We start from the raw sequence: 27,162 nt of genomic DNA on the forward strand, positions 1-27,162 counted from the left end.
AAATAAAACCACAGAGCATCACACTTCAGCCCATATTTAGATCCTGCCTGGCTGATCTTCATAACATTGAGCAAGTAACCACTCAACCGTATTTCAAGCTGGCAATAATTTCTTAATGATTTTCACTGTAAATGACTATGGGAAAGTATCCAGAGACCAACGAAAGGAAGTAAAGAACTCAGAACACTGACCATGCTTTAAATTAAGCCCTTGTGCTCACCTTAGGGGTTCAAAGATCTGGGGTAAACATGAAATCTATGTCCTCCACAGGCCCTCCTCCTCTTGCAGGACAGCGATACGACCTTCCATTTTATTTTTTGTTTAACAGTTTGAAGCTACGCAGGGAGTAGCCCATTTTTCAGTATTTTATTAGTGTGTATCAAAATTTACAACCACATCTACCGGCACAGCAGGATTTGGAGGGCAGGAGCTGTCACCGCTCTGTTGTTTCAGTGACAAGTGCTACAAAGCCCTGACCTTTCTACTGCCTTCAGACACTAATAATTAAAACGTGTTTAATAACGTGCTCAATCCAACCCTCTCGGTCACCCTCTCCACTACAGCTCCGTGCTGCTCGTTACTCACAACTAGTTGTGTTGGGCTCACGGTGACTGCCAACATGACCACGAAATGATGGGTTATATTAAGTGTGCACCGAGAAAAAGTTCTCTCTCGATGGAGTAATTCAACCTTAGGAGACTTGTTGTAATTATCTGACATCTTAATAGATGTCAGCTGATAATGAGGGGAAGAGTAAAGCCACAGATATCGCTATGCTGACACTAGGCATTTTGACCATCCAAAGCCTACCCCAATGCTCCTGAGGTAGCCAGTGAGTCCAGCAAAAAACAGACAAGAAACGTTGGCGAGGTCTGGACCACCAGGCCAACTAACTGACAGTGATATAAAACACAGAATTGTTACTATTCAATTGCTAGAGTCAAAATCAACAGCATAAGCTTGGGCAGACCTGCCAAGGGAACGTTAGGGCATCTCGGAGCTGAGGGAGGCGAAGGGCCCTCGCGGGCAGAGGACGGGGATCCTCTCGGGGCCAACGCGGACCGCCCCATCTGGCGAAAAAATCAGATTAATAAAGAGATCTAGAGGGCTGAATGACCAAAATGCAGAGCATTCGCGGCAGTTTTGTCCCCAGCTGAGGCACTGCCTTCAAGGACCATGTTTACATTCCTGAGCCCATAGAACATTGTGGCCACCGCTGCCTTTTGGAGACTTCAAAAGCCACTTCCCTGCCCCCAGCTTTGTTCCAGCTCCCCACATGAACTGTGCTTAGGTCACAAGTTTCCCTTTTTTTTCTGGAGCATGAGAAGAACACACACGGAGATCTCCTCTCTGGGAGGAGGAACTGTTGTTCCTCACTTAAGGAGGCAATTAATAGCTGCTCTTGGGCTGCTTTAGCTTGCAGTACTGAGAATACATCAAATCTGCCCCAAAGGTGGCCTGAAGCAGCCGCTACAGCCAAAGGGGAGGTCAAAGCCTTCCTTCCCTCTGCTCCTTCAGAGCGTGAAGCCACAACTCAAGCACGTAAAAGCCCAACTCTTCCTGGCTTCCCTTTGGGACATGCATCCGTGTGGAGGTGGAGGGGAAAAAGGGTGGAAATGAAAAGGTTACTGAGAAGAGAGAGAAAATCCACAAATCAGGGGAAGAAAGAGGGGAAAAGGAGCTGATGGGAGGGGAAAAAAGAACCTGTAAAGGGGAGAGAAGGTAGATGTGTCACAATACAGACTGAGGGGGAAAACGTCAGATACTAAAAGTGTTGATAGGAAAAATAAAACACAGGAGAAGAGAAAAGAAACAAAGACAAGAAAGGACGAGCAAAAAAAGACTCTGGAAAGAACCTAAGAACAAACTTGCAAGAAACAGAAGGGAAGTGGCTGGTCTGCATAGTTGAATGGAATAAGAATAATGACAGTTTTCTTAATGAAAGGTATATATCCCTATGAGGGGAAAAATAAAGGAAAAGAAAGATCAATTCCTCTAACGCATTCTGTATTCACACTGGATTTCCAAACATTTCTTGTACTTGGTGTAAGTGATGACGGTGCACACAGGGCTTTGGGTTATAACTGAAGAGAAAAGGCATAAAAGAAGAAAAAAGAACACTTTGCAGCCTGCAAAGGATTTTTGATGTGCCAGCCCCACTTACGCAGGAAAACACCACAGCATTTCCCTGGTTTTCCCTTACCTGCTAACATCACAGAGCATACCTTCAGGTCTGAACGAAGCTCGGCAATGGAAAGGGGATTTAGGTGATATTCTGGGCAATTTAGCTCTCCTGTGTTTTGAGAGCTGGCTATTGGGACTGCATGCTAGAGGAACGCGACCTTGCAGTGGTGGATCCTGCTTCAAAGTCACTTCTGCAACCTTCCAAGGACACCACAAAGGCAACTCAAATACACATATCCATTACATACATATATATGTTTAACAAGTGTCTGAGGTTTGCGCGTTAGCAGCTCCCAGGCAGCACGGTTAAGGATTTGCCACCCCAGCAGCTCCTGTTTCAAGGGGCTGCGGGGGCAGTTCCAGCTCCCTTTGCCATAGGCCAAAGCTGTTCCCCCTAAGGTAGCACTGGATGAGCAGACAAAGGACATTTCTGCACCAAAAAAATCACGCGGGCAAAGTCTGCTCTTCTGCAAGCACGTATGTGTGCACAAGCGCTCACGGAAGTGCTGTATTTATACACCTTTTATCCTTCATGAAGTACTTAACCTACTTAAATGAGGTTTGGCTTCTTAAGACAACATGTTTAAACTACAGGCAGGTATAAATGAAACCATTGTGTGAGAACACGTGGAATTACCGCACACAGGATAACGCGGGAGAACTCAGTGGGCACCGGACACCACGGAGCGCCGTTTCATAACCTTCTCGTTGGCTGAAATCTCAAAGGTTTCCAATTTCATTCTGCAATGGGCCAGGAAAACGTAAAGATTTGTAGTTCTGACAGGAAGAACTGTAGTTCCCCAGCTGGACACAGTGGGATTTTATAGTTTTAGAGAAACCAAACTGAAACAAACTTTTAAGGGTCCATAAAGAAGGCAGGTCAGGAGGTTGGTTAAAGGAGGAGCATGGTTAAAGGGCAGAAAAACATCCTGGGGACAGTTCCCACGTGACCCAGGCACCCACCAAACCTGAGAAGCCGTCGCTTTTACTGTATGACCACGGCTTAAAGTCACCACCGAGGACAGGACTGAGCAGGCAGAGCCTCTTGCCTTACGCTAACTGAAAGATAAAATGCATTCACTCCCATCATCCGAATCGTTTGTCCCCAATGCACTTCAGTCACTCAAAACTGGCACAGCAGCAGCTGAAATCTTGACCTGAAATTTGTTTTGGACTGCTCACAAGATGTTATAAATCCCTCCTGCCTCCTTTTTCGCTTGGCCCATCAGTTCCGTTCCGCACAAAGCCAAGACGAGTGGCAGCGATCCTGCGGCACGGCAGAGCGACTAGAGAGGATTCCTTCATTCCTTTGGAGAAAGGGAAGCGCAGACCGAGTCCAGGCAGTACCAAGCCTAAGGATAACTTACCAGAGCTGAGCCGGGAAGGTTTTCCAGGCTACAGGTGTTTTCCAGATGTGAAGCTCTCGCACTTCACACAGGATGAGACACCTGCAAAAGCTCCATGGAGCTGCCAGGGCTCCCTAACCCGCAATATCCATGAGCCAGAGCAGGCAGATGGAGAATAGAAGGGCACGGTTCAAATAAGCAACCACCCTCCCCTCCCATATTCTTTTTTTCTTTGAAATACACTTAGTTGCTACTCAGACAGAAATCAAGGTCAATATGGGACGTCCGTGTTGACTATCACACATGCACAGCCCTTTCCTGTGCAGACCTATCCCCAAAATGTGGTTTGGGAGTAGAACTGCTTCAGCGAGCACAAATCCAGTTGCAATAGTGTAGGTCTTCTTTTTAAACCCTCTGAGTCACTATAAGACACCTACATAATTACAATACACTGCCATGTACCTCGAAAATCCCTTCAAAGTGAAAACGCTGGAGCAGTTGGGCAAAATTTGGGCAAAATACAGGAACATTTTCAACTTCAAAACACTCCTGTGCTCTCCGGAATAAGCTCAGGGCAGGGGATCACAATCCATAGAGTCTGCAGGAAGAACCGTCTTCCTTCTCCCAGCACGCTTGTTCTGCACAGCTCATAGCAGGGTGTTTGCATCGCGTTTTCCGGGTATAGTCAGTGCATTTCCTCAGCTTGAAAGAAAAAAGAGAAAGAAAAGAAACCCACAACTGAACCAACACTGATCCTAAAATTACTCCAAGGTGAGGTCCCTTCTGCTAAAAGGTTATTCCACTCATAGGTGACTTCTTGTATAACTACTGCTTTGCACAGACACAAACATTAAGGTTTCAGCCTTGTCCCGTGTGTGCGGCTTTCAAGAATAATACAGATCATTTCATGTGCATCCGAATATAGGGGCTTCCTGAAGTCTATTGCATATGTAAAGATGAAGCAGCTGAAATACCAACATTTCCACAGTCTAAAATGTTATTAAAGCAAAAGCCAAAAGATATTCCTCGATGTATTCCTCGAAAACATCATGTAGCTAATTATTTTAAACTAAAAAAATACCTCTAGATGCTAGAATTTAAAGGCGTAACTGAGCATTCAGTCTGCCTCTATGTGCAAACAGCAGTTATCTCAGAAAAGTTACTAAAAATTTGGAATGGGAAGTAGGTATTCTAATTTTAAATGCTGGTATAGGTCCATAAGAATAAGTGTTAAATTTAATTTAGTTTTAGAACAACATTATGGCTTTTCACTTTTATTCTCTGCAATGCAATTTAACTACCATGGGTAACATACTTTTAAATTAGAATGTTTTTAGTTTTTGTTTAACGAAAAAGCAAGGGGAGTTGAGGAAGTTCATTTAAATAGCTTGCTGGAGGGAAGCTTTCCTTGCTAAAGGACAGCACCTATTTGGCTTCATTATGGCCCCTATTTCTCCCATCTTCCTTTTAATTTGTTTTCATCCCCAAGCCCTGGTTTTGGCCCCTCACTATGGGTAGCTCTCAGCTCTCTTGGAGGCTCCAGGAAATGCACAGAGCCATCAAACAGGATATTTGCTCCGAGCAAGGTTTCAGCTTCCCTGTTGTGTTGAGTGTTCCGCTTTCCAGAGGCCCAAGACGTCCAACAGGTCCCGTCCTGGCGCTCGGGGCGGTCAGCAAACATCACACAACAAGGCCCGGGAATGTCGGCTCTTCGGAGCCCGTGGAAGCCGCCCGTGGTGAAGGCGGCACGAGGACAATGTCCCCCTTGTCAGCGTGGAACCCTGGCCACGCCAAGAGCAAACGGGCCCCAGAGCCGCAGCCGGTGCCGCAGCCGCCCCGCTCCGCGCGGTTCCGCTGCCCCGCTCGACGCCGAGCGCCCGTGGCGGCGCTCCTGCTTTCCCAGAGCTCGTGCAGGAATGCTCCGCCAGACCCAACGCCACAGGAAGAGCCCGGGGCGGTGATGCCAGATTCAAAATGCATCAATAAAGCCTCCTCTCCACACCTTTTCTTCTTTATTTTTTGCACACTAGGAGCACGCTGCTGGCTGGACGGTTTTGTTTGGCAACCAGACTGTCTGTCAGCTCCGCCAGGCAGACCCTAAGCCCAAGGTCAAGGTCATTCCCTGGGAGCGGCCGGGAAGCTCCCGAACCCGCTGACGGCCGTGCGGGAACAGGTCTCCTGACGGCTGTGCGGGAACAGGTCTCCTGACGGCTGTGCGGGAACAGGTCTCCGGGATCGCCGCCTGTCCCGGGTACCCCCTGCCTGCTCAACACCCTTGGCCAGCACCAGATCATTTCACCAGACACCTCCTTCCTTCGTCGCTGTATTGGAGGGTGTTGACCCCTGAGCACAGTCGCAGCCATCCCTAGCTGCCCCCATCACCCGGTTCACCTTTCCTCAGCAAATTCCCAAACAGCAACCTCCAAAAGGCTTTAGCACTACACCTATAACATTATTTTCCCTTAAAATGCCCTACTGCCTCTTCATATCCACCCCCATCCCTACCAGCCCATAAAATCATATGCAGATAGACAGAAAACACTTCTACAAAGGGCTCCGGGCAGCCTTAGCATCCCTGGCGCCCGGCAGCACGCTAGGTCGGAGGTACTTTTATCCTCTCCTCTGCTGCTGTTCTGCTCGTTGCAGTCTGCCCTTCTACATCATGGTGAAGCAGGATATAAACATCATATTTCAGATGGTAGAAAAGGGGGTTGTAACTTGGAGCTGTGATTGCATCTTCCGCGTGCTGAAGATGCAGACCAACACGTGTCCAATCTGTCTGCTGAGAATTATCGTATGAAAAACAGATAATGTTTTCATGGGGCTCTATCTGCTCGAAACGCAGCAGCAACAACACCCTTCTCTGTAGCAAAGGATCGTCCCTCCCAAAACGCCTCAGACGACAGGATCTGTGCAGAAAAGCAACACGTAAAACGGCTTCAAGGGACACGGGTGTCCAGAACCCCCCACAAGCTCCCAGAAGAGGTGGGTGCTGTTCCAGACATACAGGAGACAACCTTGGAAATCACGGATCCCTGTAGTGACATAAACTGCGTGAGCGGGTCTGGGTTCGGAAGGAAACTCCTCACGGGCTGTTTCTGCTACCGAGTTCACGTGCTTTGAGCTCTCCAACCGTACTTGGCTCTAGAGTTGAGCACTTACATTTTAATTTGGCTTTCATAAATTAAGCTAACTACACTACTGAAGCAATTAAAGCAGAGGAGATAAGGAATGAATTTTAATACTATTAGCAGTACCCCTTCCTCCTAATCCTTAATTATATTTGTTTGTATAAAAATATTTGCATCAGAGTACATTTTATTAATTTGCTCTAAAACATCTGTAGAAAATGCAGGCAGCAATTATACAGATTAATGCCTAATACTGAAAAGTAATTTACTACATTCCACACTACCCTCTGAGTAGTATTGCTCAGTCTTCTCCAGATGTGCCCTTGTTCCATTTTTCCAAGTCTACTATGAAATATAAATGAGTTTTTTCTTTTTTAAAAAATGTAGTTATGTTTACTATCAACCTAGCCATTCATATAGCTCTTACCACAGCTAAACCTACACAGTATGGTAGATTCAATAGCTTGGGAGAGAAGCAGACACCAAGACAAGATTTACCAACTTCCACATATTGAGCTAAAAATTATGTATGCAAAAATCCACTGAAAAAGAACAGGCTTGCACAGACGTTGCTTAGAGCAAAGTGTGACCTATAGGATCCTTATTACCAGGACTTCTAGAGAAGAAAGCAATGCTGCGTTGCTTTCCAGTTTAATCTCGAGTTTGCCAGCCTCATAAATAAAAGCAGCCTAACTTTACTCATCAGATCTGTGGAATTCAACCCAAACGAACAAAGAGATTCCTCGCAACTCTGAAATACTCAATCCTGGCAGTATTGCCAACCTATTCCCCTCACCATTCCTTCACATACATCATGTTGATGATATAAACAACTCCACAGGATTTTTTAAAATGTTGAATCTCTGGTATCAAGCAAAGATAAAATATTCAAGCAGCTGCACATTCACCCAGCTTTGGGAAAGCAGCCACCATAAGTGCAATTATTTATCCTATTCAAAAGGATTTTGACTGTCATTTGTGATAGGATAGGTATAAATGTGTCAAAATCCTATTTGACTCCTAAACCACTCAACCAAGCCAGCCTTGATCCTCAGATAAGCTTTTGTTGGCTCTAACCTTCCCATTACGAGATCGGTAGCCTTCCTCATGCAAGTTTTCCCGAACACACTAGGAAGTTCAGCACTTCCCAGTTCCTCTTCCCACCAGCACATCCACACGCTTATTTGTGTCCCATTAGCTACGGAGGGAGCAGATTTACGGATTCAGACACATCTCACTTCTGTTTCGTTTGCTCAGTTGCAGGGAAAAGACCTGGAGGGGAGGAGGACACGTGCAGCACTGGTTGCTGTGCATCCAACAACACACACAAGCCACATCTACAGGGAAAACCAGGAACAACAGGGAAATACCTATTAGCTTTGTGCTCCAGGTGCAATTCCCAGCAGGACTGACACTGCTTAAGTGCTGCCTCCTGTTGACTTATTGTGCCAACACGGGCAATTCCTGTCAGTAACAGCAGGAACTAAACTGGTGGAGCTGGAAAGGGTCTACCTGACAGCAACCCTTCGATACCTGCCAATGCAAAAAGAAACAAGGAAACAGTCTGTCAATTATATCTGAAAATTGATAATTAAAAGAACTAGAGGAGTTTGTGTGTGCATGGCGATCTACTTAAATCCCTCTCACTGCTAACACAAAGTATCGTAAAAATAACCTAGGTGGGGAAAGAGGTTGGGGCAGGAGAGGGAAGCGACCCCTCCGATTCCCAAGGGCCCCGTCTCGCCCCGCGTCCCGCAGCGGAGACGGAGGAACCGTCGTGTTTGTGACACACGGCCAAGCCAGCGGAGCAGGACGAGGAGGAAGAGAACAAGCCAAGGAAGGAAAAACCAACCTGCTGCTCCCATCGGGAGCAATATGCAAAAGCTCCCATCCCATATCTATAAGGTAAACACAGCCCTGCTGGGGGGAGGAAAGCAGCAGAACAGGTCGGAGCTCCTGGTTTCTAGCGCTCTCTCCAGGGTACATCACTTCTTGCCTGCGTTATTTCCAGACAATATTTGGTGAAACCCTGCTAGCCACCAGCAGGCAGATAAAGCAGTTTTCTAAAAGAACAAAAACAGCAGGGATATACACAACACACAAAGTCGGGACACCTCTGAAAATACCAAATCCTTTAGTCAAACTAGACATACCAAATATGTAAAGAAAGGGGTTAATGCTTTGAAGTAGGTGTACTTTTAATAATCAAGATCAACTTCCACTAGTGCAATCATTTCATATGCAACAACTCATATGACACATGCTACCGAGGACCATCCTAATTTTTTAAACTGCTCCAAGTTGCCACAACCCTCCCATACACTGAGGTTTTGGAGACAGGTTCTTTGCCCTTAACTAGGGCCAGATAAAGCCCCTGAATTAGCTCTGTTTCTGTTTTCCTTTGGCTTACAAAAAATCAATGCATAATATGGGTAAGCGTTCAGCATTTCTAAGCATATTTAGGTGTTAGAGCTCTTAAACAAATTGCTCTAAACCAATTACAGCTGGAAGAGGAGGAGAGACACAGGTTAACTAATCCCACAAGTTAACTCCCCATTTTATATTAGAATCACAGTGTAACAAAAAATGTTCAGAAAAATAAAACCCTTTGACCACTTGGTCCTCTACTGTGATCTGGGACATGCACAAACAAAAGCAGCCTCCACGGCCAGGATACAAACACTTCCTTGCAGCCAGAGCTTTGGAAGCCGTAATTTTAAGATCATTTAAGACCACTTGTGTTTTGTTTTTTTTCAATGGGAATCAACAGCCTGAATATGAGACCTGTGCGAAACCGAAATCACCCTTTCCTCCAGGAGAGATGACTGCAGAGGGGGAAAAAAAAAAAGAGTAAATTTGATCATTTTACATATTACTCCTATAAAAATGCAAAATACAACAGCATAGCCAGTGTTATAACTTGATCCGCACTCATTGCAGAAATGAGGTGCTCTTTTTAAGGATATCCATGACAAACTCAGTGTTCCCTGGCAGCCGGAGGACCCGCGTGTGTCACTGGGCCGGGTGTCCCGGCCCGCTCCCGCTCATGGCCGGTACCGCTGCCCCGAACCGCTGGATCAGCCCAGGGATAGGGACACTTGCTGGGCACAGAGACCATTCCCTACCGGGCTGACCCGTGTGTTCTGCTCTTGTTTCTATTTCACCTTGCAGGTCACACCAGAACCAGCCACGCTGAGTGCTTACCTACCCATAACCTTCATATTTATCCCAATTTTCTTGCAAAAACGTGCACTGAAATCAGTCAGCCAACAACTTGCCACGCTCTCTGCTTTTTTCTGCTTACAGCAACGACAATCCACAAAGAGCCTGAAATCAGAATATGGAATCGCGGGAGCGCTGCCAGCAGACTTCCTGCACTCCGAGCTCGGAGCATATGGATAAGCTCTTAATATAATGCAGAAAGACGACTCCTTGAATGCAAGCAGCCAGGCCAGGCTCGTGCAGAAGTTGAGCAGAGCGGCTAGACTCCGAGCAAGCTGCCACCAGACATAAATCTTGGGATTTACAGTACAAACGCTTGACAAGTATAGATTGAAGGTGCACACACATTCCAGAAGCGCCTTGGGCACGCAGGAGATGCGGGAACAGGGGTGACCCCATGGGCCGCTCGAGAAGGGAAAATCCCCACACATGCAGGGCCAGCTCTGGTACATCCGGAACTAAATGGACAATTAGCACAGGATTCACTGTGCGTATCGCATTACCCTTTAGCTTCACAGAAACAACCAAACGGTGCTCAACCGAAAAACAGAACCGAAGAGACACACTTGGAGCTAACACTTGAAAATACCAACTGTTGCAGTTTCCTGATAAGGGCCACTAGGTGAATAATCTGCCACATGATCTTTGAATGATCCCTTTGAAAAGGGTCTTATCCAAACCTGAAGAGCTTTCTCATTCACCCCCATTTATGAAGGCTAATTTGCCTCTATGAATTTCGCTACAGATGCCAGTTAAAAACAAACAAACAAACAAACCACTGAAGTGTTCACCTGTAAAACATTAAACTCATGCAGCAAGAGTAACTTATGTGCTTTCCTCACTGAAGAGGAGCAGAGCTTGTCCAAGAGAACTAATGCAGGCATCCTCAGGTACATTTCCTGCAAGAGTTTGAAGTTGTTGCAAACAGTCGTCTTCAATGCAAATGTTCTTTGCAACCAGGATCCACAAGAGAATACGCAGCACGCAGATACAACAGGTGAGAGTTACATAACATATTCAGTTCACACGAATGCCGAAATTTCTCATAAATAAAATATCTAATTGAGATAACTGCTTCAAATATGGTCCATTTATATCCATCTCACTTAAATTACACTTCTGAATACAAAGAGGCTGGTACACAGATTAGACAAGCATACTCAGGAGTTTACTAAAGAGCGCTCATTAACTTACTTCAATGTACCTGTGTGCACACAGCAACTTCAGCACTGATCTCCTCTCCAGGAGATCAAAACTACGGGAACGTTGCATGGAAAGCTAACTCAGCACAGGGAGCCTTAATGCATTCAGTAGACGCAGAAAAGGAGAATCTGTATTCCCTAGGCTTGTTAGGCAGTGTTACAGACACTCACTAGAGAGACAGGAGCAGCAGAAAAAGAACAGCAATAAAAAGCCCCAAAGAAATAAGAGCCACGAGATGCAAAGCTGACTGGTTATACGAGGACCCCTGCAGTTACAGCTGTGCCAGGGAAATAAAATAAATATAAATAAATAAACAAATAAAAAGAGAGATACTGGTAAAGTCCCCTAGCAGGGAGGCAACGTGCGCTGACACAAGCGCCGCTAGATCATGGACACAAATAACGCAGGAGGGCAGCAAGGAGGACCAGGGAACTTGGAGCAGCAGCCTGGCTGAAAGCAGCTGGAATCTGCTCGGCCGTGTGCGTATGGCCAGGGCCGGGGGGATCCATGCATTCCTTGTAAATAAACACAGCTCCGAGCTTGCCTTCTGGCACTGCTTCCTCCCACCGTGTTCTGCCTTCCACGGGGGGCGCGGAAGGTTTAATCTCATCCCGTAAAGAGACTATTGGAATGGAAAGTTATGATTCCCCCTGCATTTCCTCTGCTCAGCAGGCGTGCCCGTAGCATCCGAAGCGTTCCACTTTTCATTCTGATTTGGACATTTTACAGGCCGCCATACATCCCAAATTCCTTTTTGTTTATTGGAATTTTTTAGAAGAAAAGAGATTTTTCAGAGGCCATAAAACACGAGCACAGCAATCAAGCTCAAAGCAGGGATCTTCCCATCCTGCTCTTCAGCAGATCAGCTCACATCTACCATCATATCGATGGCACCTTCCAAGACGTTTCCCAAACAGCCGTCACCTAACGCCACATCTGCCTTTCAGGTTAATTCACAACAGTGTTTTTCCACTTAAAGTGTGTGATTCAGGTATGCACATCTATTTGAACATCAAGACAGTCGGATATGCTGCTCTTTTGACCCATCATCACATTTTTGGCATATCAATGGAATAAAGCTCAGTTACAGGCCTGGCCTAACAGTCTTTCATCATTCTAGATTACAGAAGTAATGCTTGTGTCTGGGCAGCTAAATGGAATTTTCCACTAAACCAGAATTAATCAGTCTGTTGCATTGGTTACTGCAAAGTGCATCTTCTGGTAAAATGTGCTAACTCACTTCTGTCAATGTTTGATTTTAAACAGGGTTCTTTGCAGAATGGTCGTATGTTTTATTAGACCATACAAGTCAGCAGTATTTTTATTTCCTGCACTGTATTTTATGTACAAAAAGCGCATGCAAGGGATCATATGAAATGCTTTAGTTAACATGGTATTTTTTTCCACTATTTTCCTATCACTAAACCTTTCTATGTGAAGAGTAATTAGCAATTACAAGCAGTTTACACCCCTCCTTCAAACGGCCATAAATAGGTTTCTTTTTTTTTTTTTCCTCCTCCTACAGTGCGTAGATTTTTTTAAAATCCGTAAGCATTTTCCTGCACGTTTAAGGAAGTAAAACTTGCAGTTGTGCAAGACTCACAGTTCTCCTGGCGTGTCCTAAAGCCAACGAGGGGACACAGAGGCCTCCTCTGCTTCCAACACCCTCCTGGCCAGTGCTGACGTTCCTGCCCAGTCAACCTGTACAGGCTGCTGAAGATGAGGCAAAAATCAGCTTTATTATTTATGATCATATATTGCTATACCCTGTATGATGTTCTACCAGCTGATCTCAGCGGCATTTTCAGGAAAAAAAAATGCAGTTTAAAGGATGCATGTCCTAAATCAAGAAGATTTAACAGTCAGAAAAATGATGAAAGGAATTGCTGTGACATCCTGCAATATCATGGGACATCCCAAAGGCCGAGCACAAGGAAGACATTTGAGGAAGGAGAATTCCTTCTAGTCCGAGCTGGAAGCTCCTCTGCACTTCTGTTTCCTGCACATTCTCCAAGCTCTCTGCCGCGGTCCTGCTGCTCTAAACTGGATTCACACCACTTTGGTTCAGACACCTGCAGGAGCAGAACACAAAAGCCCCACGAAGCCCCTCCAGAGCTGAGTGTGCTGCAGAAATGGCTTCACATCCCTGGAGAAATTCCTCTCAGACACCCTGCCCTCACTACCCAATTTGCCTTTGTAAAAGAATGGGATGCTGGTTTGGGCTCATCCCATAATCCATCACAGTCAAAGTCCCTTCCAGAAGAAAAATTACCCCAACAAATGTTGCCTATCCTCTGTTTATGCACTGTTTTTTAGTAAGAATAAACTCTGGAGAAAAGCTCAGTTATTTCTTCGCGTTACCAGGTAGCTCCGTGCTACTTCTCGATTTTTTCCAAGATCCTCCTGAATCTGCTCTTCTCATCCCCGCAGGCTCTTGAAGGCCCCGTGCTCCACAAGTCTGGATTTTAGCGTCTCGGTTTCATCCTCCGAGTCACTAATCGCAGCACTCGCTGGCACCGAGCGCAATCCCCGCTCCTGCAGGGCCCTGCTCAGGATTCCTGCTCAGTCACACAGCGCTGCTGATCCCTCTCCAGCAGCTTCCTAACCTGTTTTTGCAGACACTCTGCAGTAGTTTCAATTATCTAACTTGTTGCACAAGAACACCATAGGACACAATACCAAAAGCCTTATTAAAACCGAGATAGGGAAGCTAACATTTCTTCCTTTCTGGTCCTCCTGCAGCAGGTAGCAATGATTTAGCGCCAAAGGAGAGAGGACCCAGGTCTTGGGGTTCCCAGTTGGTTCAAGCACTAAATCATCTGGCTGCTTCATTATTCACCCTCTCAAAACACTTCCTAAATTTCAACCTCACATGTAATAACCCAACTGGGGTTTACATAAGAATAATGTTTTTAAAAAATCCAGCTTTTAGAAAATTGCCTGGTGGTCTAGCACCCATTTTGGCCCATATTTCCCAACTTGCTTCCCTCACATTTTCTTTAAACTGCCATCACCAAAACCACACCGCACCACTGAAAACACTTCTCGAAGTATTTGCAGACATAAATACCTGCATCTCTTTCTCCTCGGAGCGCGCTCCAAATTAGACCTCCGCCATTTGGCTCGCGATCACAACTTGTAACTGGCAAGAACTCCCACTGCTCCCGCGTTTTGGGATAACTGCTGCCCACGGAGCGGCAGATGGTGCCTTCCACCTCTGCTGAGGAGGTGGAGGAGCGCTGCCTGCTGTCACCAGTGGCTTCTGCTTTCTCCCCCTTTTATTATTTTTTTTAATCAAGACATAGATAATATTACCCATCTGAGGAGAGAGTATGTGGGCAGATGCAGCTCTAACAACTTAAACCTTCAAAGAACAATCTTACTTTCTCTAATGGTGAAAATGATGCTGAATCCCCATTCCTCAAGACAAAGAAGCTCCAGAGATTCCTTGGAAAAAAGGCCCAAGGATTCACCAAGGCTGGTGCCAGTGGAAAGCTGCTCACAAAGATTTCAAGCAAACACTGATGTTCCAACCATGAGGCTAAGTACATCTTATTAATAACTGTTCAGACAGCAGAGGAGCGAGGTAGGGTCCTCAAACCATCTTGAACTGAAAATTCAATAGGAAAGAAGTATTTAAAAGAGGAAACAATCCCTGCTCAGTCAGCAAGTAGGAGGCTTCTCTCGCCATATAATATTAATGAGCTATTAAAGTAAGGGTGTTTACAAATGCAAATGCTGCTAGAGCAGATAATAACCCCAGGTCCCAGTGTGAGCAATGCAGGAGGCAGCAGATGAAGCTGGTCGAAGCGTTGAGTGCGGTGCAGCCACGGGCAGCTTTGGGGAGCTGCTCTGTGCATCCCGTTCTGCACAAATCCTTCAAAACAGAGTCACAGGAAGAGGAACGCGGCCTGCCAGCTTCGGGCTTCCCACCAAAACCTATAAACATGAATCTATGGAAATTTTTTATGTGTTGGAACAAGCAGCCACGGCAGGGACAGGACGGAGGCGCCTGTTTTACAATGCATGGCAATACTCTCATTCTGTAGGTACCTGGAAAACGAATGAAGCCCAGTTCTTGCTGTGCACAGTGCTGTTCTCGGGCTGCTTTCAGGCACACATGCAGCACGTGGTCACTACAACCATTTCTTGCTGAGCAGCCTTGGTGTCGCTGGTCCCGGCCACTCAAAGCAGGTATCCAGGTGCTCTGCACCTCTCCCCGGCTCAGTCCTACAGCTGTCCTCAGCTGGACTCCCTCTTCTCGTGGTGCTTTTCTCCCCGCACAGCATCTCTGTCAAACTCATACCCATTACATTTTTTATTGACGTTTTCCCCTCTCTCGGAATCTTTCCACATTTTATTCCAGCAGTTCTCTCCGGAATGGAAAGTTGTTTATCAGTTTGTCCGCTCATCTCCCCTCCTTGGAGACCTTCTCCTGCAGCGCGTGCACAAACCAGGCTGCCCAAGTCTGTCCCAACTACCTGCCCAGTGACCGACCCGGGCTCGCACACACACACACTGAGCACCAAGCACCGAGGGATGATGCTGGAAACCCGCATGTTCTTAAGGGACCTTAAGAAAGAAGGATGGAGAAGAGACTTGAGCCTAAAAGGCCACCCCTGTTTTGCTTCTTTCAAGTTCCAGGCCACCCAACAGTGGCTCTGAACGCTAAATTCAGCTCTTGGTTACCAAATCTCTTTAAATCTTCACCTGGAGCATTAAGGACATTCCTCCTGTCAGAAATTCTCCCCATCCATAGAATAACTCACAGGAGAGAAGGGAAGACGCGGCAAGAAGGAAAACTGTGTGTTCTGAAGGAGCTGGAGAGGCCCAACAAAAGGAAAGGCACCTACCCCTATTTATAGCACTCTGCATTCTGCTCTGTCACTTTCCAATAATATTTCTTCATAAATAACAACGTTACCTTTATGAGATCCCAACACAAGATGGCTGAACCTTATTTTCTCTGCTGAAAAGGGTGCTGGCGCTCGAAGCAGCAGCACCTGCTGTGCCCTAGAGATGGGACAAAATGCGGGGAGCAGCAGAAGGGACCCCGGCCCTTCTCCTTTTACCTCCCTTGAAACAACACACCCAACAAGGAGCCTTCCCTTTGCTGCAGAAAGGATCTAAATCCTCCTCCATCTACTCCTCAAGTCCAGATAAATGAACGGGGAGCTACTCCATTCACACTTGTTTTTCCTTACACTTCACTACCATTTTTTTCCACAATTCCTTTTCTGAAATATTCTCCTCAGATCTAAATTAAGACCAGGAGCAGGAGCAGCACAGGATGCGCCATCGCTTCAGTGCAAATGTTCTGCCGTGTTTCACAGGCTCCAACAGCAGCTCGCTGCAGAGCTGAGCACCACACAGCAGCTACAAATACGACTTACCAGGATTTTAAGCCAACATTCAAAGCTTTGACCATGTGCTCTAACTCGATCAGCTTTACAATCCTTGGCAATTTATGAGTGAAAAACTCACCTGCAAGGAATTCATGATTACCACAAGGTGACAGGCATTGAGCAGAAGGAACGTAATTTTTTTCCAGATTAAGGATATTAAGGCACTCCCAAGAGCATCAATTACCACTCTTCATCAGCTGGAATCAATACGGAACTATCTCAACACTATAACCGTTCATCTTCACCTATATTACATTGTGTTTGCTTTTGATGCTTTTCATCCATGCTGAAAGTTTCCCTCCAGTTTTTAACCCAAACCAAGGAAGAAAAGCAGCGTTTTAAGACCGGAGCTGGCTGAAAAGAGCACTCAAACACCCCCAGCCCATGTTAAGGCAACTAAAAAGGGTTTCAACAGCAGGAATTCCTCCTCACTGCTTTGTACAAGCACTTTGTGTAAGTATCCTGAGTACAGCAAAATAGCAGCAATCTGCCAAAATATTATTCTACCTGCCCTGGAAAACATACAAGCATGAAAGGGGAAAACAAAACAACTAAGCAGCCAAAACACCTAACAATCTATAAGCAGAAAAATGGGAAAATCCCCTCTCACACAAACAAATTAGACATTTCTTTTCTCATTCTCATTAATTAGTAAGAAATTCCAAATGTGACTTGCATTGCAAATAAGTCACCTATCCAAAATAATTTTTTTTTCATTAAATGTAACCCTTTCAACTTCAGGCTACAAAACTGAGATCATTTACATCAGTTTTGATTGCTAATTATGGCTGAATTTTAAAATTAGGCAGTCAAATACTCTCCTACCATTAAGAGTGACGGACTCAAAGAAAATACCATTTTTCCCTATTGATAACTATTTGTGAGTGTTGCCTGAACGGACTGCTTTGATTCACAACCTTTAACCGTTCTCACGGATCGCTGCAGAAGATGCAGCTCACCATCTACTCGGCAGTGTTCCATCAGTGACATCTTTACACAAACTCCTGGTTCGAAAGTTACACAACAAATTTCAAACATGTCGTTGATCCCCGAAACCCATCTTGGCAATGCCAAAAAACAGGCTCATGTGGGAAGCGGGATGCGAAGGGCAGGAACCCATCCCGTAACCACCTCTCCAACGTGTCGGATAGGGGCTGCTCTGCAAGGAACCTCCGGAGCTGTCCTGCCAGGAGGGAAGGCTCGTGTCCGTGTTCCCGAGGCTGTGGAAAGGCTCTTTCCAAGGCAGCCCAGCGCTTGCTGTTTGCATCCTTGCAGCGCGGGACAGGAACGAGGCCGCTCACTGGGAGCTCTCCCCGCTTTGATCAGCATAATGAGGCTGGAAACGCTAATCAGATGACTTCTCAGTGACTTACGTGAAGCCGGGCGGCATGAATGAGCTGGCTGTGCTGCAAAAAAAGGGATTATTCATGTAATATGATTTTGGTAATACTGGATCTTTGTAATACTGGCTCCTAACTTTGGACAAATACCACGGACTTCACCACTTCTCCATAAATACAAGCAAGAGAGAACAGCAACAATACTTTGGAATCATGGTAGAGATCTTCCATGCTCATAACCCAGCAGCAAAATCTAAAGCATACTAGAGCACTCTCACCCCCTCTCTAAAGGACACTCCTTCAGTCACCAATATGTTCTTTTTGTAAAGGACAAATAAACAACAAATACCGGTAACAGCTGAAATGTCAACACGCATGATTCATCACTCACTGTGTCATTATTAGAGCAGTTCAAAAGCAGGCGCCGCTCTCGCAGATTGCTTCCCCAGCCATGAGCTCATACAACATCACTCCTCACCAGCACGAGGGCCCCGAGCCGACACCAAGGCGAGTGGAGACTCGCACGCATAGAAATAGTAACATGAACTCACCAGGATTCTGCTTTTTCCTGAAGCATCTACGAGCGCCTGGGCCAAACCGGCGCTTATGGATCATCACCCAAGATGACTTATTTGGTAAAGCCAAAGCTAAACGCTTTTAATCTTTAGGAAGCAACGGTGTTGGGTGGGGAGAGGCCAGATCAGAGGCACTCTCAAATTTTAAACATCAAAATGCACATTTCTAACAGAAAGGTCCTCCTTCCAGAGCAAAGAAGAGCTTCAGAAACAAACAAAAATAACTAGGACAGCAAATCTATACCAAGGTTTGTTTTATGTATAATATTTACAAAACCAGTGGTCTGTTTAATAGGTGTCTGTGTGTATATATGTATATAAATATTTTTAAACACAAGTGAAATAATTGCTTTGAAATCAAGTAATCTCACAATGCAGCATCAAAACAAACTTGCTCAAATAAGCACATTATACTTTTTATGTTATGTTGCTACTAATTAATAAGTATTTTGTGAGGATTAGCATTTTTAAGATGGAGCTGCAGATACCATGGTATAAATTAACTTCCTCAACACAGCTTAGAAGGACTTGTAAAAAAAAAATGCCCAGAAAGAAAACCAGAATATTCTGGGGATTCTACAAACGATTCCAGTGTCTTTCTTCTGTTGAGATGGCAAACAGATTCGTTCACTTGTCCCCATAGCCCTGGAACTAGATCGTCTTGCCACGGGTCACAGAACTAGAGCCACCAGCTGCATTGGATGGAGCAGCTTCCCAAAGGCACCATTTTGGGAAGAGGCTTCCAATTCCCAGATTCTCCATTCTTAAAATAACTACATGAAGCAAGCCATTATCTTACCTTTATATTAACACAAGGTTTTATATATAAAACCCTTTTTAGGTGAACACGAACCCACTGAATTTCAGTCTCACACAGTAATGAGACTAGCCTGAATCTACATAACAAGAAACTGGTTTTTTTAAGCTTATAAAATCCACCTGGCAAATATAGGATACATGAATGATCTAGTACGCTCCATCCTTGTGTGTATTTGTGGAAACCATGAGCTTTAACCACAGTTTATCCCCAGTGCATTCGACAGGTACGTTGCCGACCCTGACGTTAAAACCAGCAGGTTATTCCGAATTGAAGACACGAGTTGAGGGGTTTCTGCTCTCCCTGGCACCTCCTGCTGACGTCCCTGCTATGCAGCTAGGCCCCTCCGTATGACGGTGCTGCTTTTGCTTTATGGATCCTTGAAAGCGTTCCTAGAGGGTGGATTTCTTTGGTTTTTTATTAAATACATGAGAAGCCAAGTGCAGGATCACAAAGCTCCCAAGCAAGCTGGCCGCAGGGATTTCCATGCAGGCTGTTGGTGAGGCTGGAAGGCCACGAGTGCTCTCTACACTGCAGCTCAACCAGATCCACGCGCTGGGGGCCGGGCACAGCCAAGGCAACGTTCCCGGAGCGCCCGAGGCTCCCGGCACGACGAGGGGCCCCCGGCCGGCCCGGGATCCCCACGGATGCTCCTGTACCCTCCTCGTGCGGCGCCAACGTCCAGCGCATCAGCCTGGATCCCGGATCCGGCCGGGAACCACCTCCAGGAAGCACCGACCAGGGGCTGCCGGCGCCAGGCAGCAGCTCCAGGGCTGGAACTGGGGCGAGAAGGGGCCAGGGCACCAACCAGCCCCGGGGGCTTCCTACAGTCTGATCCCTGCCAGAAACCGCATCTATAGAGGCATTGGTTTGCCTTGACGCCAATGGAAGTCATCTTGCTCTATCCCCCCGCATCGTCGTCGAGGAAATTCAGACCCCCAAAATGAGTTTTCAAGGAAACAGAATCAGTGCACACACTTGTTGCTTTACATATTGAAATCTGCAAAAAGTCTTCAATTTTTTTTAAAAAAGACCCTTTCGTAAAATTTAAAGAATTCAGAAAATGCTACTAGCCTCTCAATTAACCACACATTTAACCAAAAAGGTTAAATAGGCACAATAGCAAGCTAACATGCATGTAATCTGAAGTACATTTTGGTTCAGAATAGATATTTCTATTAAAAAACACACACAATTATGGGATCATGACTGAACCAATGGAAAACATGGGGAGGCAGGAATTGCTAGAAGAACAAACCATCCTGATATTCAGTCTATTTTATAATACTATGTTGCTCTTTGAGGTTTGCTACGTATGTAACGAGCAGCCCATGTTGCAATCACAAATCTAACCCTGTGCGAAGGTGCTTCAACATCCTAGACCCAAACGGGCTGCAGCCCTTCTACCCCCTCCACCAAACCGAAACGGGTGGGAATCTGGAGCACGAAAACCTTGTGCATTTACGAGACGCTTCGCAGGAGTTTCTATGGAAAGGAAACAACTATTTAGGGAGAAACTGCTTGATTATTTTTATTTAAGAAGGCCCAGAGTCATTGCATCCACAGACCTCAAATGGCTTCGATACTCTTCGCCCAAGCATTGCTGCTTTTTTTTTTTTTTCCCTCCTCAATGGTTCATTCACAGAGCCAAAAAGAAGGGATTTTGATGATGGGAAGTGCAAAGCAATACCCTATACCCGTACAGCTCCCTACCACGTTCATCCTGTATTTTACAGATATACACACCCTGCATAAACTATGCATGATCCAAGGTGTCTCTCACCATTCCAATAAGAAGCATCATGCGACTGTTGCTAGCAAATTCCCTTCGAAACAGACCTCAGCAAAAGGCATTTCTTTATTTGCCTTTTTCTTTCTTCCATTCACGCATTATGAAGGGACGTTTTTGGTTTGGAGCTTTGATTTTGAAGGATTACGGAAGGGAACAAGAGCAAACCCAACCTCCAGCGCTCGTCCCCGGCAGCGGCAGCCGGGTCCATGGCCGTGTTGTTGTTCTCCGCGGCACGTTTGCCGTCTTTCTTCTCGCTCTTCTCCCGGTTTCAGCGTCAATCTGCATTCACTCGGTACATTGCAGCAGCGCTCCGCTCCCCATTGCACCGAAGCCCCTTTTCCGATCCACGCTCCCCGGCAGCTCGGGATAACGCTCCCCCTTACGCGATTTTCACCTGTAGGAACGCCTCGGCCGCGCGTCCTTCCCTCTCAACGCGCCTTCCTTCGCCCCCCAACTTCCCAGCGCAGACGGGGCTCCGAATCCGCCCCGTTCTCACATAGGAAACACCGTGGAGGAGCCGCCGGCCTCCCCGCGGCTCGGCCCCTTTCTGCATTTGCAGCCCCCCAGGCGCAGCCCACGCGTGGCGGGAGGGCTCGGGGCGCGCGGGACCCCCCGCTCCTCACCCACGCGTGGGGCTGGGCACGGGGGATGGCGACGCTCAACCCTGGGGCCCCCCGAGCGCCTCGGGAAGACGCGGGGGGCGGCGCGTTTCACGTGCATCTGCAGCAACGTCCCCGCAGAACCGGGGGTTGAGGGCGGCGGGTCCCTCCGTGGGGCGTTCGGGGGAGACGGGCGCGTTTTGGGGGTCCCCTACCTGCCCCCCGTGCCCGCTGCGGAGGGACCCGCGACCCGCCCCGCACCCAGCTCCCATCCAGGGGCGGCGCCCCCCGCCAAAACACGGGATTTTGGGGGCACCAAAATTCCATATTTCCCCCCTCCCCGGGCGAGGCGGCTCCGCAGCGCCCCCCTCCCCCTCAGCCCCCCTCCGGGGGGGCCGCTCCCGCCCCCTCCCCCGCGGCGCGGGGAGCCGCCGCAGCCCCCGCCCCTCGCGATGTCGCGACATCCCCGACATGCGCCGCCGCGCCCCGCTGCGAGGGGGAAGGCGGAGGGGGAAGGCGGGCGCGGGCTCCTACCTGTCCGGAGCGCGGGGCTGGCGGGCGGGCGGCCCGCGGCCGGGGCTGCAGCGCGGCCGCCTCCCTCCGCCTCAGCGCATCGCGCCTGCCCGCAGCGGAGGGGACGCGCGGGGCGGCCCGGCCCGGCCCGGCTCGGCTCGGCTCGCCCCTCCTCGGCGGCTCCCGCTCGGCGGCGGCGGCGCCTCCCTCGCCGCCCGGGGCTGCCACAGCGCCCCCCCGCCGCCCTCGCGCCGCTCCGCTGCGGCCTCCCGCGGGCAGCGCCCGCCGCCGCCGCACGGGCACGCGCGCTGGGCCGCGCCGAGGGGGAAGGGCGGCGGCGCGCGCGCCCCCCGGGCGGGGGGAGGGAGGGAGGGGAGGCGGCGGGCGCGCCCCCGGGCTCGCTCCCGCCCTCGTGCTGCGCGCCGCGGGGAGCGGGCCTCGTTACTTATGCATGCGGATGGGCGGGGCTATGCAAACGCCGCCGCCGCCGCACCAACCTGCGGGCTCCCGCGAGGGGCGGGGCTATGCAAATCAGCCCGCTCCCCCTCCCTCCCGTGCTGGAGGGGGCGGCCGCTCGTACCTGGCGCGGCGGGCGGGGAGGGGGGAGGGTGAATCAGCCCCCGCCGCCATCGCGGGAGGGAACCGGGGGGAACCGGGGGAGACCGGGAGGGACCGGGGGGCTCCGGCATGCAGGGACGGCGCCCCGCGGGGGACACAAAGCTCCGCAGGGGGCGGCCGCTAGGAGGGGGGCGCGGCCCCGCGCCTCTCCCCGCCGTGAGGCGACGCGGCGGCTGCGCGCGGCGGCCCCGGGTGCCGCCCCCAGCCGCGGGAGCACCCGAGGGGCTTCTGTTCTGTTAATCAGGAGATTTATCAGGAAAAAAAGCCTGAAAATCAACACGTTTCCCTCATTTTTCCCTGCAAGGGAGCAGGCGCAGCCGAAGAGCCGCTACAAAGGCGATGAAGAGCGGAGCTGGGGGTGCAAAGCCAACATGGACATTGGTTGAAGCGGCCTCGGTAGCTCCGGGAACGGGTGCGTCGGCCCCGCTTCGCTCCCTGTGGAGAACGACCTGCCGGAGAGGCAGAAATCCGGGGTTATTGTCGAGGCTGCAAAACCAAAGTTATCACTGACGCAAAAAAGGGTCCAGTAAACAGAGTTTTTCTTTTATCTGTATATTTCCCTTTAAGAAAACTAATATAAGGTCTTACTCAACAGAAGAACCTTTTTAGTCCCAGTACAGAGCATTCCCTTTAATTAAATTAATTACGAGTATCTACACACCCATGGGATGCCTTGTTAAACCTTCTGGGTGCAGATTAGTTGTCTCCATGTAACCCCAGAAAGGTTAAGAGCTTTACATCACATCTGCCCACCCTGCCCAATTAACGACCAGATCCATTAACCAACAGGGTAATCTTCAGTTGGGAAGTCAAGAAAATTACTTGTACAAAAAATAAATGTGATTACGGTAGGAAGAGTTCTACCTAGAAAATGTGAATGGATATGGAGGTATCTCTGGTGGGGTTTTGGGTTTTGTTTTGGTTGGATTCTTTTTGGTGTCTGTGTGCATTTGCTAGCAAAGCAGCTACACAGATGCCACATTTCTGGAATTAAGCCTGGATCGCAGTGGGTGAATATATATTATCTTTTACCCCAGTCCCTAGATTTCAAGCTTTCATAAGATAATGGCATCATATATAGGAGTGCGACATTCACTTAAAAAAAAAAAAAAAAAGTAGGGAAATCCTCCAGAAATATTTTCATCTAAATCCATAGCCTACTGACTCTTTTATTACTCCTAGTGAAAGTGCTTTCTGTAATTGCTTATCTTCTGTTGCCCTTTAGTCTTTTAAAACCACATATATTAGAAGGGAATACATAGCCAGAATAAATCCCATTTTTCCTTCAGCAACTTATTAGCATGGCAAATAACTGACTCCACGCACAATTACAATCCCAAGGAGGAATAATAGTTCCACCTACAAGAAAATATTCTCAGAACTGCTGTCAACTGCTTTACATAGGTACCCATGTCATTACTAAGAGAACAGACAGGTTTCAGAGCCCGGGCTGGTGAAAGAGGAGGCTCTGATGCTTCCAGTACAGAGCAGAGACAAGAGCGAGGGAATAGCAAAGAGCAACTCCAGAAGCAGTAAAGGAGCCACATAACCTAGAAAGCACCCAGATCTTGTTAGTTACCTATAGGAATATACGAGCAGTTGTGTAGGGGCCGTTTTCCGCCTTGTCCTATTTGACAGTGGCCGAAAGCGGATGCTTCGGAAGGGCGTAGGAACAAGGCAGGCATGGAGCGATTCCTCAAGGTGCCGCGGCAGCCTCCAACGTTCGTGGCTTTAGGGCTTCCCGAGGCACATGTGATTTCTAAGAATTTATGCTGTGTACATAGGCTCTGTGTATTAACATGAGCTGGGCGTCTTCCCAGGGAGAACCCAACCAGGCCAGGAACTGCTGTGAACAGGGCCCTGGATTCCCCGAGGCAAAGGAGGGGACTGGAAGGAGCCGTCCTCGCCTTCCCGCCAGCCTTCCCGGCGTTCCGAAGGGAAGGGAGACGCTCCTGCTGGAGCGGGACCTCCCGGGACGCGCGGCGGAGCCCGAATGCTGCTGTTTGTATGGAAACAACAGCCCAGAGCGGCCAGACGCGCCGCGGCGAGCTCTATCCAACCGGGATATCGCCCAGCTGGGGCTGCTGGAAAAACGCTGTCGTGAAGCACCTACCGCTTAAAGACCTCAAGGATCAGCCAGGAGGGGAGTGAGGAGAACAACCACTGGGGACTTTGCTTCCCAAATCCAGGCACATTTCCATTCTGAACGCATCCATCCCCTCCGCACCTAGCCGGGTACCCTTATAACCGCTCTTTCAAACACCTTCCTGGTGAACCAGGGAACCAAAAAAACACATAAAACCTCAACCAACTATTTGTGATTTGTGTGTTTTTACTGCAAACTGACATGAAGTTTGCACAACAGCAAAGCAGAAAACCTTGGCTGTAAGAAACAACATGTTGTCTCTCAAATAGCCAGAACCCCTACAGGAAAATACAAAAACAGTCTGTCTTTTAAATCATATATATCATCAGATCCTCTCCTAGATGGGTTCTATTAAGTGTGACCATATAAAAAATAATGTTTACTAAGAAGTACATGCCTATAGAGAAAGCATTGTAAATGCATCTTGTAAATGTAAGACACTAAATCCTTTCACACCTCAGCAGTCTGAACGAACCAAGTCTGCCGTCGCTTCAGGAGCTGCTGAAAGGCCGGTCTATTTGTGCAGCCGGGGGAGCTTTCAGGTAGATTTGTTTTTGTGGAAGGAAAGCGAGATTTCTGCTTTGCTGGCCGCTCAATTCTCATCTTGGCAATCTTTGGCAAGGGCACCTTGTTCTGTGGATAACGGACTTAAAGTGCTTTTTTAGGTTTAGACAAAATTAAGATCCTTCTTCTGCCGTCAATGTTCTCTTTTGCAATTACCCTTCAGCTGATCAATGACCGAAATTAGGGCGAACTAATGAGCTTTTCAGACAAGTAACAGATGCAGGATGAGTAAAAATAGTTTCATTTTCCTGTACAAACGTGTTCTGTGATGAGATGACCAGACAACATGAAAGGAACATTATTTGCTGAATCGCTGGATTAATACATAGTTTCTAGTGCACAACGTTCAGTAATAGAAACCCACAGAAACTTCTTCCCCTTGCAAAGTTCTGTCCCTGCAGAAGTATAAACAAACCCCAAAATTCATTTGACTACGGAGGGAAAAAAAGGGATAGAAACAGCAGCTGGTGACACAAGCCACAGTCTATTAAACCCACAAGAAACACCCGGGCCTGTAACAGGAAGCAAAGCACAGCCATTCCCATTTCCCTCCCGGAGCAGAGGGAAGGTGATGAGGAAAAGCCGGGTCTAGGCAACGCTCAAAGGCGTTTGGTGGAGGACGAGCCCTGTGCTGTGCGCTGAGGGCCGGGAATCCGCAGTGCTGCCAGAAGGATTTCATTCCACGAAAAGGGATCCTTCACAGGGAGGCCTTGCCCGCTGTCCTCAAGGGATCTTCAGGGAGAATAACAGTGCAACAAGTGACGTGGTGAAAGAAGAGTGCTAAATGCTGTGCAATAAAGTGTTGTTTTGGCAGCAGCAGTCAAACAAAAAGTGTCCTCCTCCTCCCCGGGCTAGCCCTGCTTCCTCCTGCCCCAAAACTTCCCGTTTTGTTTTTCTCATATAGGCAGATGGGGAGGGAAGCAGATAAATGGGATTCCTCAGGCCACCAACCAAGTGCACGTGCCACCGTGCAATACAGCATGTTTGACCAAAAACAGCCATTATTTAGAGAAGAATGCTCTATGTCAAACCGTGGCTGCATTTCGAAAGAGAGGAAGTATTTATGCAGATCTTAATTTGGCAACAATCCTAATCTCGATATTTCCTCCTGAGAGGCGCTATGGGAACTTTAATGGTTGCATGTGATCAGGATAACATCTTGACTGAAAAAAATGCACCTCTGGCACACGGGCGTAAAAAAATAAATAAATGAAATTGCATCTTCTGCACTGTTAGAGCATTAGTGCAATTTTTGCAGCCAGAAGATCCCAGAGTTCGTCCATGTGCTCGACCAGACTCCAGCACCAGCTCTCTGGAATTCCCCTGTTCGGTGGTGACTGCACTCGGGAATCGGGCACATGTTCACGAGGGCAGGAAAAGCTTCATGGAATTGCTCCAGCTTCGCTACAGCTGTTTATGGGAAGGGTTCGGTGGCTGCTGCCGCTGTTTTGGGTTACGTGTGATGTGCATAGCCCTGAACAAGGACAAGGATCGACCGATACTCCCAGAAAACGGCCTTTCCCCTTTGTGTGTGCCCGTTAGATCCTCTCAGATCCACAAGGTTCTGAGATCCCTCGGCTCTCAGGGAGACGGATTGTACTGGAAGAAACGGCCACATTTTGCAAACCTGAGGTTCTCGTGTCTGGAAATCGCTCCGAGTGAAGCTGCCGCGAGGTGCGGAGGGTCGGGCCGCGCAGCAGAGCGAGG

At 48.0% G+C, this 27,162-nt stretch overlaps 1 protein-coding gene across 5 annotated transcripts in view; it reads right to left on the reverse strand.

Moving 5' to 3' along the window:
* TANC2 (tetratricopeptide repeat, ankyrin repeat and coiled-coil containing 2) overlaps positions 1 to 22,216 on the reverse strand; it is a 143,931-nt gene extending 121,715 nt beyond the window's left edge. For all 5 annotated transcript variants that reach the window (XM_088519891.1, XM_088519890.1, XM_088519889.1 and 2 more), the window contains exon 1: positions 22,149 to 22,216. The gene's annotated coding sequence lies outside the window, so the exon portion shown is untranslated. The remainder of the gene's footprint in view (positions 1 to 22,148) is intronic.
* Between the last annotated feature and the right edge of the window lie 4,946 nt (positions 22,217 to 27,162).

This window comes from Tinamus guttatus, unplaced genomic scaffold (assembly GCF_059628265.1).
Source record: "Tinamus guttatus ecotype Peru unplaced genomic scaffold, ASM5962826v1 Tinamus_guttatus_pri_ptg000075l, whole genome shotgun sequence".
NCBI lineage: Eukaryota > Metazoa > Chordata > Aves > Tinamiformes > Tinamidae > Tinamus > Tinamus guttatus.